Source organism: Mustela erminea, chromosome 3 (genome assembly GCF_009829155.1).
Source record: "Mustela erminea isolate mMusErm1 chromosome 3, mMusErm1.Pri, whole genome shotgun sequence".
In the NCBI taxonomy this organism is placed as follows: Eukaryota; Metazoa; Chordata; class Mammalia; order Carnivora; family Mustelidae; genus Mustela; species Mustela erminea.
In genome coordinates this window covers 84844851-84858527 of record NC_045616.1, presented here as the reverse complement: position 1 = coordinate 84858527, position 13677 = coordinate 84844851, and the positions used below count along the sequence as shown (strand labels likewise).

The 13677-nt window shown below is 48.3% G+C and overlaps 1 long non-coding RNA gene across 1 annotated transcript in view; it reads left to right on the top strand.

Moving 5' to 3' along the window:
* The window catches only part of LOC116586412, a 44430-nt gene extending 42901 nt beyond the window's left edge, over positions 1 to 1529 (top strand). The window contains exons 7-8 of the long non-coding RNA XR_004284025.1: positions 216 to 278; positions 1404 to 1529. This is a non-coding gene — a long non-coding RNA (uncharacterized LOC116586412). The remainder of the gene's footprint in view (positions 1 to 215; positions 279 to 1403) is intronic.
* Positions 1530 to 13677: the final 12148 nt, after the last annotated feature.

The window sequence follows — 13677 nt, the reverse complement described above, 5'->3', positions numbered from 1 at the left end:
GTAATGTCTGAGACAAGTTTGCTCATCAAACCCTGGAGGGATGAAGCTGCTCCAGGTATCTAGAGGACAAAGGCCAAGGCTAACGCTAAACATCCTACAGCTTACAGCACGCACCCCCCCACCCTACCCCCCATGGCTGCCGCCCCATCACAGAATATCAGTAGTGTCCCAGGTGAGCAGCCCTGAGTTAAATAGAGGCTTTTGGTCATTTACAGGCTTTGATAAATAATCAAACTTCAGAAATGTGTGGCACAAGAAGAACTACAGATGTCATCCAGGTGCTTCGGGGACCACGCCCAGCAACAGTCTCACCACCCAGGAAGTTATTAGAAACTCACCTTCTTGGGCCCCCTTCCTCACTGAATCAAATAAGGTGGAGCTGAGAAATCTACGGTTTAACAAGCGAGCCCTCCAGGTGGCTGTAATAATACACTCTCAAGTCTGAAAAGCCTGCTGAGCTGACCGTGTCCCCTGCTTACCTCCTCCTGCATGTTCCGCGCCTGAGCAGCAGGTGGCAGCAGACCCGACATCTGGATCGGACGGTCGGCTATAAGCAGAGAGACCCTGCGCGCTCGCTTGGGATCAGCTGCTGCGCGGGGCCTCACACTCTAATGTCCGCTTTCTAACCTTCGGGAAGTGCGGGAGAAAACATCGTTCAAATTCGTTCAGAGTTCCTTCTTAGCCGCACAGTGCTAACAGGGCTTTGAAATTGTTCCGTTCTAATTTCTATGAAGCATATTCTCCAACAGAGAACTCGGGGAATAACCCGGTTTGGATTATTCTTTTCAGACTTCGCACCCTACAAAATCCCAGACCATGAGAATCAGTGGTTTCTGCTGTCCCTGAGCACCTTTGGGCCGAGCACTTGACATCGCACACCTGAATGACTCTTTGGCCCCTCATCTACACGTGCACCCGAGCTAGTGGATTGAACCACGCAGGTTTCCCCGGATCCTCTGTGAGGCAGATACAGTTAAAATAAGTTCGGCAAACCTTGTAATGGTTTAGAGCGAATATTACCGTTTGTGTAGTTTTCCATGTCAGCCACAAGGGGGCACCCTCCACCCTGCCATGGGCGTACTCGGGGCCAAGTAAAGACCCTGAAGGGGAAGGTGGCTTGACCTGTTAGATAGTGAAGGCGTGGGGAGCGAACGGTTACTTTTTTGGTAAAGTGGTTCAGTGGTGTGACTTTTGAGTTGGACTTCCGCCCTGGACTCTGGGGCCAGATTCCTCAAAGTGTGGCCCCCAGTCTGGCAGCATCAGCATCACCTGGGAGGTGTTAGGCAAGCAAGTTACTGGACCCCATCCCGGACCAGCTGAATCAGAAGCTCTGGGGGCGGGACCCGATGATGATTTTTTGTTTTAACAAGCGTCTTCCCTCTTATTCCCCGTCTCCACCCCAGGTGACTGCGGTGCTGGCTCAAGCGTGAGAACCACTGCTTTCTAGTCCAGAGAATCTTCCAGGGTATTAGCTGGGATGCAAAACCACGTTGCTATCTGATCTCGTCACGCTTCTGCCAAGAGGAAATCTAAGAGCCCAGGTTCTTGATGCCTGACATCTTCTTCAGGTCACTTACCTGAGAACACTTGAGGACACCGAGGTCTGTCTGTCTGTGTGTATGTGTGCAGTCTCTGGACTCTGAGAGATAGAAAGGAGAGTTAAGTGAAGTGTCAGTCCTTATGAGCTTCCACTCACCTGTAGAATGGGGGATCGCCAAAGCAAAGACCGAGAGAACCAAAGACCAAGAGGGCTGGTGGTTCTAACTGGTTGTGGGGACAGAATGGAAGTGCACACCTTACAGAACTCCCCCCGCCATCCTTCCTTGCTTTTCCATTCTCTCACACCCAGCTGCTGCTACAGCCCCCTCCTTTTCCTTCCTGCTCACTGCCCACTCTGGGTTTACCCTAGTTTTTTCTTTTATTGCTCCTAACCTCCCCCATCTCTTGTCCTATTCCCCCCACCCCATTCTGGTTTTGTTTTAGATCACAGAAGTCCAGGGGGGTAGATTCAGCAAGGACAGAGACCCCCAAAGGCAGGGAGAAAGGAGAGAACAGAGTGGACAAGGACAGATTTCTGTTCAGGATAAAGACTGAGAATACCCAAGTGCACTTGGCCATCATTGCTCCTGTCCCTGTGCAGGGCAAGCCTAGGGAAGGGAAACTGCGCTGCAGGCTGCGGAGTGTGGCAGAAGCTTCTGAGGGCCATTGGACTTGAGCTAAGCCTTGGAAGGTGAGGGGACTCCAGGTGAGCAGAGGGGAGGGAGGGGCCCTTTCAGCCCAAAGCAGGAAGGAGTGTGAGGGGCCATGGCAGCCTATGGGGGCTGGAGGATATGATGCAGAGTCGTGGGAAGTGAGGCTGGATGGGTCCCCAGATGGAGGAGGTAACAGATGAAGTTGGAATTGTTTCCTGAGCAGAGAACTGTGTGGAAGAATGAATTCTATCGGTACCAAGAAGGCATCCTGTCCTGCAGGAGTCACGATGGAAAGGCGTGTGGTGTGAAGCAGGTCAGGTATGAAGCAGCGGGCTGGGAGGGGCCCACTCTAATGTGGGGAATCACTGGGGAGTCAGAACGCAGAACTCTGGACTTCTTTCTCTTAATGTAAAGTTTCTCCATTTTTTAGAAGAGACTAGGTTTTTAAAATTGAGGTATAATTGACACCCTGTTATGTTAGTTTCAGGTGTACAACATGGTGATTTGATGAGTGTATCCATGATGCTGTGTTCCCCACGAGTTAGCTCCCATCTGTCCCCAACAGTAACAGTGCTGTTACTGTTCCACTGACTGTATTCCCTGTGCTGTATCTTCCATCCCCGTGGCTTATTTATTCTGTAATTGGAAGCCTGAACCTCCCACTCCCCATCACCCATCTTCCTCACCAACCCCAGCCTCTTAACCTCTGGCAACTGTCAGTCTTTTCTCTGTATTATGGGTCTACTTCTGCTCATTTTCATTGGTGTCATTCATTTGCTTCAATTTTTAGATTCCACATATATGTGCAATCACATGGTATTTGTTTTTCTCTCTCTGACTTATTTCACTTAGTGTAATTCCCTCTAGGTCCATCTGTGTGGTTGCAAATGGCAAGATCTTATATATTTTTATGGCTGAGCAATATTCCACGGTTTATACATCATATCTTCTTTATCCATTGCATCCCCTGATGAATATTTGGTTTGCGTCCATATCTTGACTATTGTGAATAATGCTGCAGTAAAAAAGGGCACATATATCTTTTCAAATTAGTGTTTTCATTTTCTTTGAGTGAATACCCAGTAGTGGAATTACTGGATAACATAGTATTTCTATTTTTAACTTTTTAAGACTTCCATACTGTTTTTCATAGTGGCTACCCCAGTTTACGTTACCACCAAGGATACACAGGATTCATTTTTCTCCACATCCTCACCAATGCATACTTCTTATCTTTTTGATGCTAGCTGTTCTGACTGGTAGGAGGTGATAGCTCATTGTGGCTCTGATTTGCATTTTTCTGTTGATGAGTGATGTTAAGCACCTTTCCATGGACCTGTTGACCATCTGTAGGGCTTCTTTGGCAAAATTTTATTAATAACCTCGCATATTTTTTTTTTAAGATTTCACTTACACATTTGACAGGGAAAGAGAGCACAAACACACAAGCAGGGAGAGTGGCAGAGGGAGAGGGAGAAGCAGGCTCCCTAGTGAGCAAGGAGCCCTCCCAGCCCTATCCCAGGACCCCAAGGACTCTGGTATCATGACCTGTACCCAAGGCAGACACCCAACCTACTGAGCCACCCAGGCACGCCCCTCTGCCTATTTTTAACTAGAGTATTTGTTTCTTCATCTTAAAATATGATAGCAAATTAAAAATTTTAAAATCTGGGCCTCTGGTTGTCAGTTCTGACCTGGATTTTTTTTTTTTAACTTAAAGAGTTTTTTTAAAGTTTTTATATATTTTTAATACATATTTTTAAAAGTTTATAATTTTTTTTTAAAAAGTTTTTATATATCTATTCATGTAATCTCTATACCCAATGTGGTTATCAAACTCATGATAACCAGGTCAAGAGTCTCGAGCTCTTTCAACTGAGCCAGCCAGGCACCCCTCTGACTTGGATTTTTTTTTTCTGGCCTGGGAATTTGTACGATACTCTGAAAATACTAAAGCTAGTATATCTTCTTAGTTTTCTCCCTCATTCTTTTCTATTAAATCCACATATTATGGACAACAAAAAAATAAGTATGATGTTCACTAAACATCAACAGTACACTTTTAAATGCTTGCCTTGGATTACCCCATTTAATCCTCACACAGCCCTGTAAGATTAGCTACTCCTGTCTTAAAGATGGGAGCACTAAGGCTCAGAGGTTGCACAGTAAGTAGGGAAGCCAGGACTCCAGCCCAGGTGGTCACATTCCTGACTCAGGCCTTCAGTCTCTGTATAATATCCTTTCCTGTAGGAAAGGATATTATACAGTTACTGTATTTCAGTCATGGCTTTCCCCTTCCAAGTGTGAATGATATTTGTGAGGTTGCATTTTACTTTCTTGTGTTAAAATATTGGTGTGCTTTTTCCTTGCCCATGCCTCGGTGTGGAATGTGGGTCTGTTCTGGTTGGTTCAACAAATATTTACAGAGTACTCATCACATGCCATGTAGCATGTTGGCCCCAGTCATTCACAATCATAAAACCATTTTTATTTTATTTATTTTTTATTTTACTTATTTTATAATTAAACTCTACGCCCCACTGTGGGGCTGGAATTCAGGACCCACCCTGAGGTCCAGAGTCATGTGCTATACCTCCTGAGCCAGCCAGGTGCCCCATGAGACTGTTTTAATAGGAAATGCTGACAGAAGCCCAAAAATCTCAACATACTGTGGGATGTCATGTTGGACTAAAGGCATCCCCAGGATGTGGTGAGGTCACGCACTGGAGTCCTGCATGTCGGGGGAGGGGTCGGTCAGGGATGACTTCCTGTGAGAAATGTCACAGCAGCTGAGTGTCTGAGAACCACAAGGAGCAGCGAGGTTCAATGGGCCTGCACTGGAAAAGCCAGTGCAGGGTGTAGGCAAGACCAGGAGAGTTGTGGCCAGGCATCAGGATGAGTAGGGGACCTCAGCGGTAGATGCACCCAAGAGGGCTGATAGAAAGCTGGTGCTAGAGGAGGCAGGGTTGGTGGGCTAAGGGGCAGACCCCACAGAGAGAATAGAGACTGGTTTGTGGGTGAATGGATGAGCTAAATCAGTTGAAAGACTGATAGAGGGCATCACGTGAGCTCAGCCTGACACATGGAAGGACTGACCGCCTCTTACTGGTATGATAGCGTAAGCAGGCTGCTTCACCTCTGCCATCCTCTGGTTCCTTATGCAAAGTAGAGTGTCAGTCACACAGTTTGGAGAGTATTGAGTAAGATGCCCCTGGCAGGCCTAGGTCTGTGCCTGGTCAGGGCAGTGACTTAGTGTGAGTTACTATCATTGGAGGCATTTATTAAATGTCTGTTGAATGAATGAAAAACAGCAATGGCTTAACCCTCCCCAGCGATACCAATGGGAGTTGGGAGATCGTGCAGGAACTTAAGCTTGAGACTGGCCCGTGATTCTGCTTGACTTTTGAGGACTGGGAAATAAAGGGTACGTTCATTTGAGATGGAGCTACATTTTGGCTTTAGTGTAAAGTCCCAGTGAAGCTATCTAGTCCCCAGAGCAGGAGCCTGCCTCCTCACGCCTATCTGACCACAGATGCTGCAGCTGAATCAGGCGTCACTGGGTGCTGAGGCTGCTGAGGCTGCTGTTCTTCCCCAGAGGGCTTGTCTGCACTCCGCGAAATCTAGCATTCCTGCAGGTTTCGTCATTCTCTCCAGGGGCTCACAGCCAGGCCAGCAGCACGCTTTCCACCGGGCAGCTGCAGCAGCCTGGTGCCTGGCACCGAGGAGCCCATCTGCTGGAAATCTGCGTCTGTTCAAGAGACATGACAGCCTCATGGGCTTCTGCGTGTTGGATAGATACAGCTGTTTCCCCGTGTCCCTTGCTCCCAAAGAACACAGAAGGGGACAATGTCCCAGCCAGCTGGGTAGCTCCAGGTGGCCATGTTCACCTTGGGGATTCCCAGGAAAAGAGGGAAAATTTCTAAAATGAATATAGTCACACTGTCCCTATCTGTAGTCCTTTCTGCTTTAGGATCTCAGCAGCTGGAGCCCATGGGAGTTTTTCTCCAAGATTGCAGTGCTGAAAGCTGTGTACCCTGATTTTCAGGTAGTGATGAGGGCCCCAGGAGGAAGGGACATGAAAAGTGCAAGTCTGGCTTATTTTTTCTGAATGAAAGAATTTCTGTGACAGTAGGTCCCACTCTTACCTGTGTGCCAGATTCCTCTCTGGAGTGGGAGACACACAGCGCTGCGAGTTCTGGAAGGGTACATATGTGGCCAGACCCAGACACTTGTATCTTTATTCAGTCCCTTAGGACTTCTCACAGTGTGGTCTGCACATTGCCTGAATCCAATCACCTGGACTGATCGTTTAAAAATGCAGGTTCTGGAGAGCCTGGGTGGTACAGTTGTTTGAGAGTCCACCTCTTGGTTTCAGCTCCAGTTGTGACCTCAAGGTCATAAGATCGAGCCCCACGACCCACTCTGCTCAGCGGGGAGTGCTTGAGATTCTCTCTTCCTCTGCCCTTCCCCTTCCCCCATACTTGAGCTATCTCTCTCTCTCTCTCTCTCTCTCTCTAAAATAAATAAATCTTAAAAAAATAAAATAAAAATGCAGGTTCCTTGACCTGGCCCCAGACTCATGAAATCGACAGCTTTAGGATTTTGAGGCTCTAAGTTTTTTAAATTGAAGTGTAATTGACATACAACATTGTATTAGTTTCATGATTCCATACTTATATACATTAGGAAATGATCACAGCAGCAACCCTAATTAATATCTGTCTTCATATGTAGCTACAAAAAGTTTCTTTTCTTTTGATGGGAAGTTTTAAGATTTACTTTCTTGGCATCTTTCAGATTTGCAATAGAGTATTACTAACTATAGTCACCGTGAAGTACATGACATCCCGTTACTTATTTTATAACCGGAAGTCTCAGCCTCTTGCCTCTGCTCACCCATTTCACCTGCCCCTCCCCCCACCCCTCTGGCAACCACAAGTCTGTTCTCTATATCTATGAGTTCTGTTTTTTTGTTTTGTTTTGTTTGTTCATTTGTTTTGTTTTGTTTAGATTCCACATTTAAGTGAGTCCATACTGGATTTGTCTCTCTGTCTGATTTATTTCACCCATCAATAGTTTCCTTTTTAACAAGTGACCTAAACCTCAGGTCTTGAACATGTGGACGTTTGAGAACCACTGCATCAATGATTCTGACACATCATGACACATGCAAAGCCATGCTCTACAACGGTTAAGCTTACATTTCCATCTTGCGGACCCTAGATTTTTTTTCCCTCCTGACTCAACCAGACTTCCCTCAGCAACAAAGAGCAGTGTTGGCCAACAGAATACAAAGAAGCAAAGAAAGTAGAAAAGTGATGTAATCCGAAGCCACACTGAGTCTGAGGTTGAGAGATTGTGATGGAAAAACACTAGGGTGCCTCACCTTGACTGTGACAAAGCTTCAGAGGGTGAGATGTTATGTGTGAACCTTCTGAAAACTGTCAACCCTACACAGTTCTTGGGCACATGGGCCAGTTGTAGTTAACAGCTTCCTCCTGGAGAGCAAGAAGCTGCTTCTAGACTTAGTTTGACTCCTTGTGGTAGTCTTGGTGCAGGATGGTGTGAGCAGAGAGATTGGGAGCTTGGATCCCAGAGGTCAGAGACCTCAGCCCTGGGCTGAGTCTGCAGTGTCTGACCTCGAGGGAGCGGAGGGGTGCAGTCCACGTGTCTGTGTGGTGTGTCAGGGCAGGCTGTACCACCAGCCCCGTGGAGACTTCACCCTGGTGGCCCCTCTCCTGGCGGTCAGTGAGGGCACTGTGAGTTCCTGAGGACCCAATGCAGGGCCATTCTCTTGGAACCTAGCCAGCTGGACAATGGGCACTCTGTTCCTGTGTTCGCTAGTACCCAGCCAGTTAAGCCAGAGCTGCCCTTGTGCCCTGCGGGGCAGGCAAATTTAAAAGCTCTCCTTTCAACTTTGACCCCACCTCTCAGAGGCTGAGAAGATGCACTTTGCTCCCTCAAAGCCCAATTTTTCCATACTCTTTGACCATGATCTCTTCAGGAGGGTCTCTTTTCTTCCTCTGCAGCTACTAATCCCTGCAGGATTTATAGATCTTCAAAATCCCCCCAGGAGCTCTGGGGACAAGAGCCACCTATGTCCACCCAGCAGTATGGACTGGGGGCACTCACAGTGTCTCTCTCTCTCACCCCCATAAGAGCCAGAGATCAAATAGCCATCCCAGACGACCAGAAACTGGAGGCATTTTTAAAATTTGTTTTTAGCTTCATTTCATTAAACTTGGTATCATTTAAAATATTGAGACAGCTTAGGGGTGCCTGAGTGGCTCATTGGGTTAAAAATTGAGACAGCTGGGGTGCCTGGGTGGCTCAGTGGGTTGAAGCCTCTGCCTTCGGCTCAGGTCATGATCCCATGGTCCTGGGATCAAGCCCCGCATAGGGCTCTCTGCTCAGCGGGGAGCCTGCTCCCGCCCCCCCCCCCCCCCCCCCCCCCCGCTGCCTGCCTCTCTGCCTACTTGTGGTCTCTTTCTGTCAAATAAATGAATGAAAATCTTTAGGAAAAAAATTGAGACAGCTTACCAAATTATATACAGTGTATCTCTGAAAGAGGAATAACAGCAAAGTGAAAGCAAAGGAAGGGAAACCAAAGAAACCAGGTAGAAGTTTTTGTATGAATTCCCTGGTATACTTACTAAAGACAGCACACAGATTTGGTTCTGAGCTTTTTAGCAAGCAAAGAAGTGATCAGTTCTAAACATACCTAAATAGCCTCCATTCTACCTTCTGCTTTATTAAAAAAAATGTTGACTATTTATGGAGCATCTTGGTGCCAGACACTGTCCTAGGCCCTGAATATAGAGCCAAATGAACAAAATTAAGTCCCTGTCTTCAAGGGCCTTATTGCTCCACTTGAGGGAAATAAACAATATACTAGTAAACACAAATGTGACAGTATGTCAGGTGATAATAAATGCTAAAAAAAAAAAAAAAAAAAAAAAAGGGAAACCGTGTGTAGGGATATAGAGCCCAGGAGAGGGTACAGCCATTTCAGACCAACTGGTAGGGGATGTCCTCTAGGGAGTAACACGAGCCACCTGAAGGGTGAAGAAGTAAGTTGCGTGGATGTGGGGCAGTGCGTTTGGGGCACAGAGGGCTGCGTGTGCAAAGACCGCAAAGCAGGAGGGCAGTTGATATGTCTGAGAAACTTCCAGGACATCAGTGGGGCTCAGACACACTGAGGGGCACGGGGGCAGCGGTAGGTGGTGTATCATGCCTTTGGGAATCGTGTGACCTGGCAGCCCCTGGGAAGAGGTGAGTTCAGAGGGAGAAAGGCGTCTTCCAGGCCACATGAAAACTCTGACTCTCACCTGGAGTGAAATGAACAGCATGTTGAGTAGAGAGCTGATAGGCTTTCAAAAGATCACTCTGGCTGTTGTGTGAAAAATGGGCTGTAGAGGGTATTGGCTAGCCAACTAGGGCAGGCCACAACAACATACCACAGACCGGGTGGCTGAAGCAACAGGAGTAGATTTTTGCACCATTCTGGAAGTCTGAGATCAAGATGTCAGGAGGTGTGTTTTTTTTCTGAGTCCCTCTGCATGTGTCCTTGCGTGGTCTCTGTGTGTCCAAATTTCTTCTTCCTGTTGAGGAAATCAGTTAGATTGGAGCAGGGGCCACCCTAAAGCCTCGTGTTAACTTAAGCTCCTCTCTCAGGGCCCTATCTCCAAATACAGTCCTGTTCTGAGGTCCTGGGGTTCGAGCTTCAACACGTGAATTTGGGAAGAGAACAGTTCAGCCCATAGTGGGGCAAGGGTACAAGCAGGAAGACCTGTTTGGAAGCTAGCTAGAGCCTCCAGTGTTGTGGAGCAGACTGATGGGTATATGAGAGTGAGAAGTGCTCCGATTCTGCAAATAGCTTCAAGGTACAATAGGGTTCTTTGGTAAAGGCTGTGCAGAAAGAGCAGATTCAAAGATGACTGCAGCTGCGGGGGGGCTTGGGCAACTGGAAGCCTGGGGTTGGCAAAGCTATGAGGAACAAGGACAGGGAGAGGCTGAGGTTAAGGAGTTCAGGTTGGTGCATGTTAAGTCTGAAGCATCCAACTTGTCCTTTTCTAGGGTGGCAACAGAAAATTCAGAATTCTTGCTCTTATCTCAGCAATGCCATTCTGATCTTCTGTGTCAAGTCTCTATGTCAAGACCACACAGACTCTAGAGGCCTTGCCCCATGCCGCTGAGGAGTCCCTTTTCTTCCAGGCCCCTGATCCATTGACCTGATGGCCTCTGCCCATAAATGTCTCTCTGTTCTCCCTCAGACCACTTTTCCTTTCACATGAGATGGATGATCACTCGCAGATCCATCTGCTCATGACATTTCCCATGTGCTTCCCTTCCATTCAAGACCATTCTTAAATGTGTCTGTAAGGCAGCCAACATTCGTTTTTCCTTTATGTCAGACCAAACTTTGTGTAAACCAAGCTAAGGCTTCTTTGCCCTCCTTCAGCTGCTCTTAAGGCCATGTAATGCGGCACAGGTGCAGGCCAGCTCAGAGACGTCTGTGCCATGGTGCTAGGTTACCTGGAAGTCTAGACTCTCTGTCCATGCAGCTTGACCCCGAACACACCATTTCCAACAGCAGGACTGCTTCTGGCCCCACCCAGCGTGATGACTTGGTGGACTTGACAGAACCAAGCTCATCAGAGGCACCTGCAGACACCTGATCACTTTGTTCCCAGTGGTCAAGCATTCTGTCTCCACAGGGTCAGCAATGCATCACATTGTTTCTCCAAGGCTATATGCTTGTCTGCAATAGATTACATACCCTTACTCTAGAATCCCTGGATTGCATCACGATTCTCCCATACGGTCTTTCTGCAATTTGTCTTTTGCTTTACAGGGGGATATTTTGGGATGCCTCTGACCGCTGGACCTCTAAAATCCTCCCAGTGATGTGGCTGGTCCCTGAACCTTGAAAACATTCTTACCCCATCCTGCGGGCTGCACTCGTCTTACCGAGGCTTCCAGTGTTTGGCTATCTCTTCCTCGTCCTGTCTGATCAGCCTGCTGCCCTCAGCCTGATGGGTCCATGTGATGTTCTGGGGGGTGTCCCGGGGACCCAGCTGTCTGCAGTGTATGTGACAGAAGGTGAGAGAGTAAAAGAGCCTGGCAGCAGAACTATCATTGTGGTCAGTTTCATGATAATGGCAACTGTTTCTGATCCTCTTTTCTGATGAGAATAAAACACAAGTTCAGCTCAGCAGGAGCCATCTGCTGTGTACCTTAGGCCTTACTAATACTGGGTAATGCACATGGCCCCTCCAGCTAGCCACTGGGCCAGGGCTTCTACTTGAGTGAGCTACAGTCCTGCTCCTGAGCCAGTTGGTCTCCTTTTACTGGCTCTCAGAGTGAAGGACTGTGTTCCCTGTGGGCCATCACTTTCTCCGGGACTCTGAGTGCCGTTGGCGTTGTTGTCAGTAGTGGTGGACAAATTTCCCAAAACTTAGTGGCTTAAAACAACAAATACACATTATGTCTCACTGTTTGTGGGTCCGGTTGGAAGTGGCTTGGCTAGATGCTTCTGGCTTAGGGACTCTCGTGAGCTTGCCGGCAAGGTGTCAGCCAGGGGTTGTATCAACTGAAGCCTTGATGAGGGTCTGGAGGCCATGCTTCCAAGAAGGCTCACTCACACAGCTGGCCCTTGGTGCTGGCTGGGATGCCTCCATTCTCCTTCACGTGGCCTCACATCCTCCAGGACCTTTCTTCCCCATGTGGCTTCTCCTGGAGACAGTCTTAACCTCTTTACATGGAGGCTGGACTCTGGGAGGGAAAGGCTAGCCTCAGAAAGCCCAAGTCATAAGCCAGTCTACTCAGGAAAGTGACATCCCATCACTTCTGCCATGTTCTCCATGGTAGAAGTGAGCCCATATACTCAGTGGGAAGGGATCCCATAGGAAGAGGAGTACCAGGAGGCACAGGGCCATGTTGGAGGCTGTCTGCCATAGGAACCCTAAAGCAGCTTGCCTCCACCCCTGGGTTCCTTAAGACATGAAATTCCATGTCCCAAGAAAGCATCTCTAAGTCAAAGTATTTCTTGCCCCTTGATTAAGAACCCTCAAATCTAATCCCCGAGGTCCTTCTCTAGCAGCAGGTGATAATTGCTAGCTGATTCATACAGCTCTCTTTGTAGAGTTACTGATGAAGCCCAGCATATCCTGTTAGTTGTTAGAAAGTCAGAGCAGCTCCTTGAGGGTTTTCGGGGAGACGCCTCTGCAGCACCCTCCGGCCCTGCAGGGGCACCACATGGGGGAGGGAGGCATCCCGCTGGGGGTGAACAACCCCAGAGCATCCATCCATCTCCACATTTCAGGACGAAGGTTTTCCAGCCATGGCTTTGACCTCAGCCTCACAACCAGTCTGAGCTGAACTTGTGCAAGTCTCTGCAGCTCAGAAGCTCCCAACAATGGAGTTCTGCTTGGGTTCCTCAGCTCTGTTAGCTTTTCCCTTGCAGGAAATAAGAGCTTCTTTGTCAGCTCCCAGCTAAGCCCTCTGGCTGTCATACTTAGCCTATAACTGTTTGTTTAACTGTTTGTTAATGACCCTCAGTTTCTCCCTCCTGGCCAAGCTTCAAGACAGTTTAGCAAGAACCAACAAACTCTGGGTACCAGAGCTTGTAGACAGCACCCAAACTGCTCCCCAATATTGTTCAGAAGCCTGCTTCTTCCCATCTTCAGACTGCTTCCTTCCACTGGGACGCTTGCCCAGGTCCCCACCAGTGACACTGCAAAGAGGTGGCCACCTGCCCCAGGGACTCTGGACCCGAGAGTATCCCTACTCAGGATAGTGTCCTGAGTGAGGCAGCCCCCCATCTTTCTGCCCACTTTCTCCAACCAGTCCTGTGCTCATTTGGAGTCTCTGGGAAGCAGATGCCAAGATGTGATGAAGTTCACAAAATTTATTTGGGACAAGGGGAGGGAGCAGAATTGGGCAGGGCAAGCCTTCAGACTGTCCTGTCGGTCGGAGATCTGTTCAAAGAGACCTAGGGAAGGAAGATGGTCATGAAGAGTCTCTGACCGCAGAGCGGTTCTAAGAAAGTTTCAGCTGGCTAGTGGAGAGTTCTTGAACCAGAGTCAGAGGCTTCATGCCGAGGACCCCATTGTGCACAGTCCTGGTTGGGAGCAGTTCTAGAAAGCATTTGTCTGGGCACAGATATATGGAGGGGCTAGGGGGCTGTTGATCAACCACATGCCATCCCCTCCCCTGCTTCTTACAGTAGCATGAGAGCTGAGCAGCCTTTTCCTAGTCTCCTAGTCTGAGGCCGCCCTGACTGCTAAGAACTCTGGTTGACTGAGCCCATCAAGAATATGTAAATGCCCCAAATCTCCAAGTATCCGAATTGGAGGCCCCCTTTTGGCCTAGAAGCCCAGATCTATACCTGTCCTGGGCTGCCCTCACCCTCCCCACCCTCCCCACTCCCACTCTCCTCACTGGCCCTGGGTACAGGCCTGGTCTCAGGGATGCAAAGTAGCAG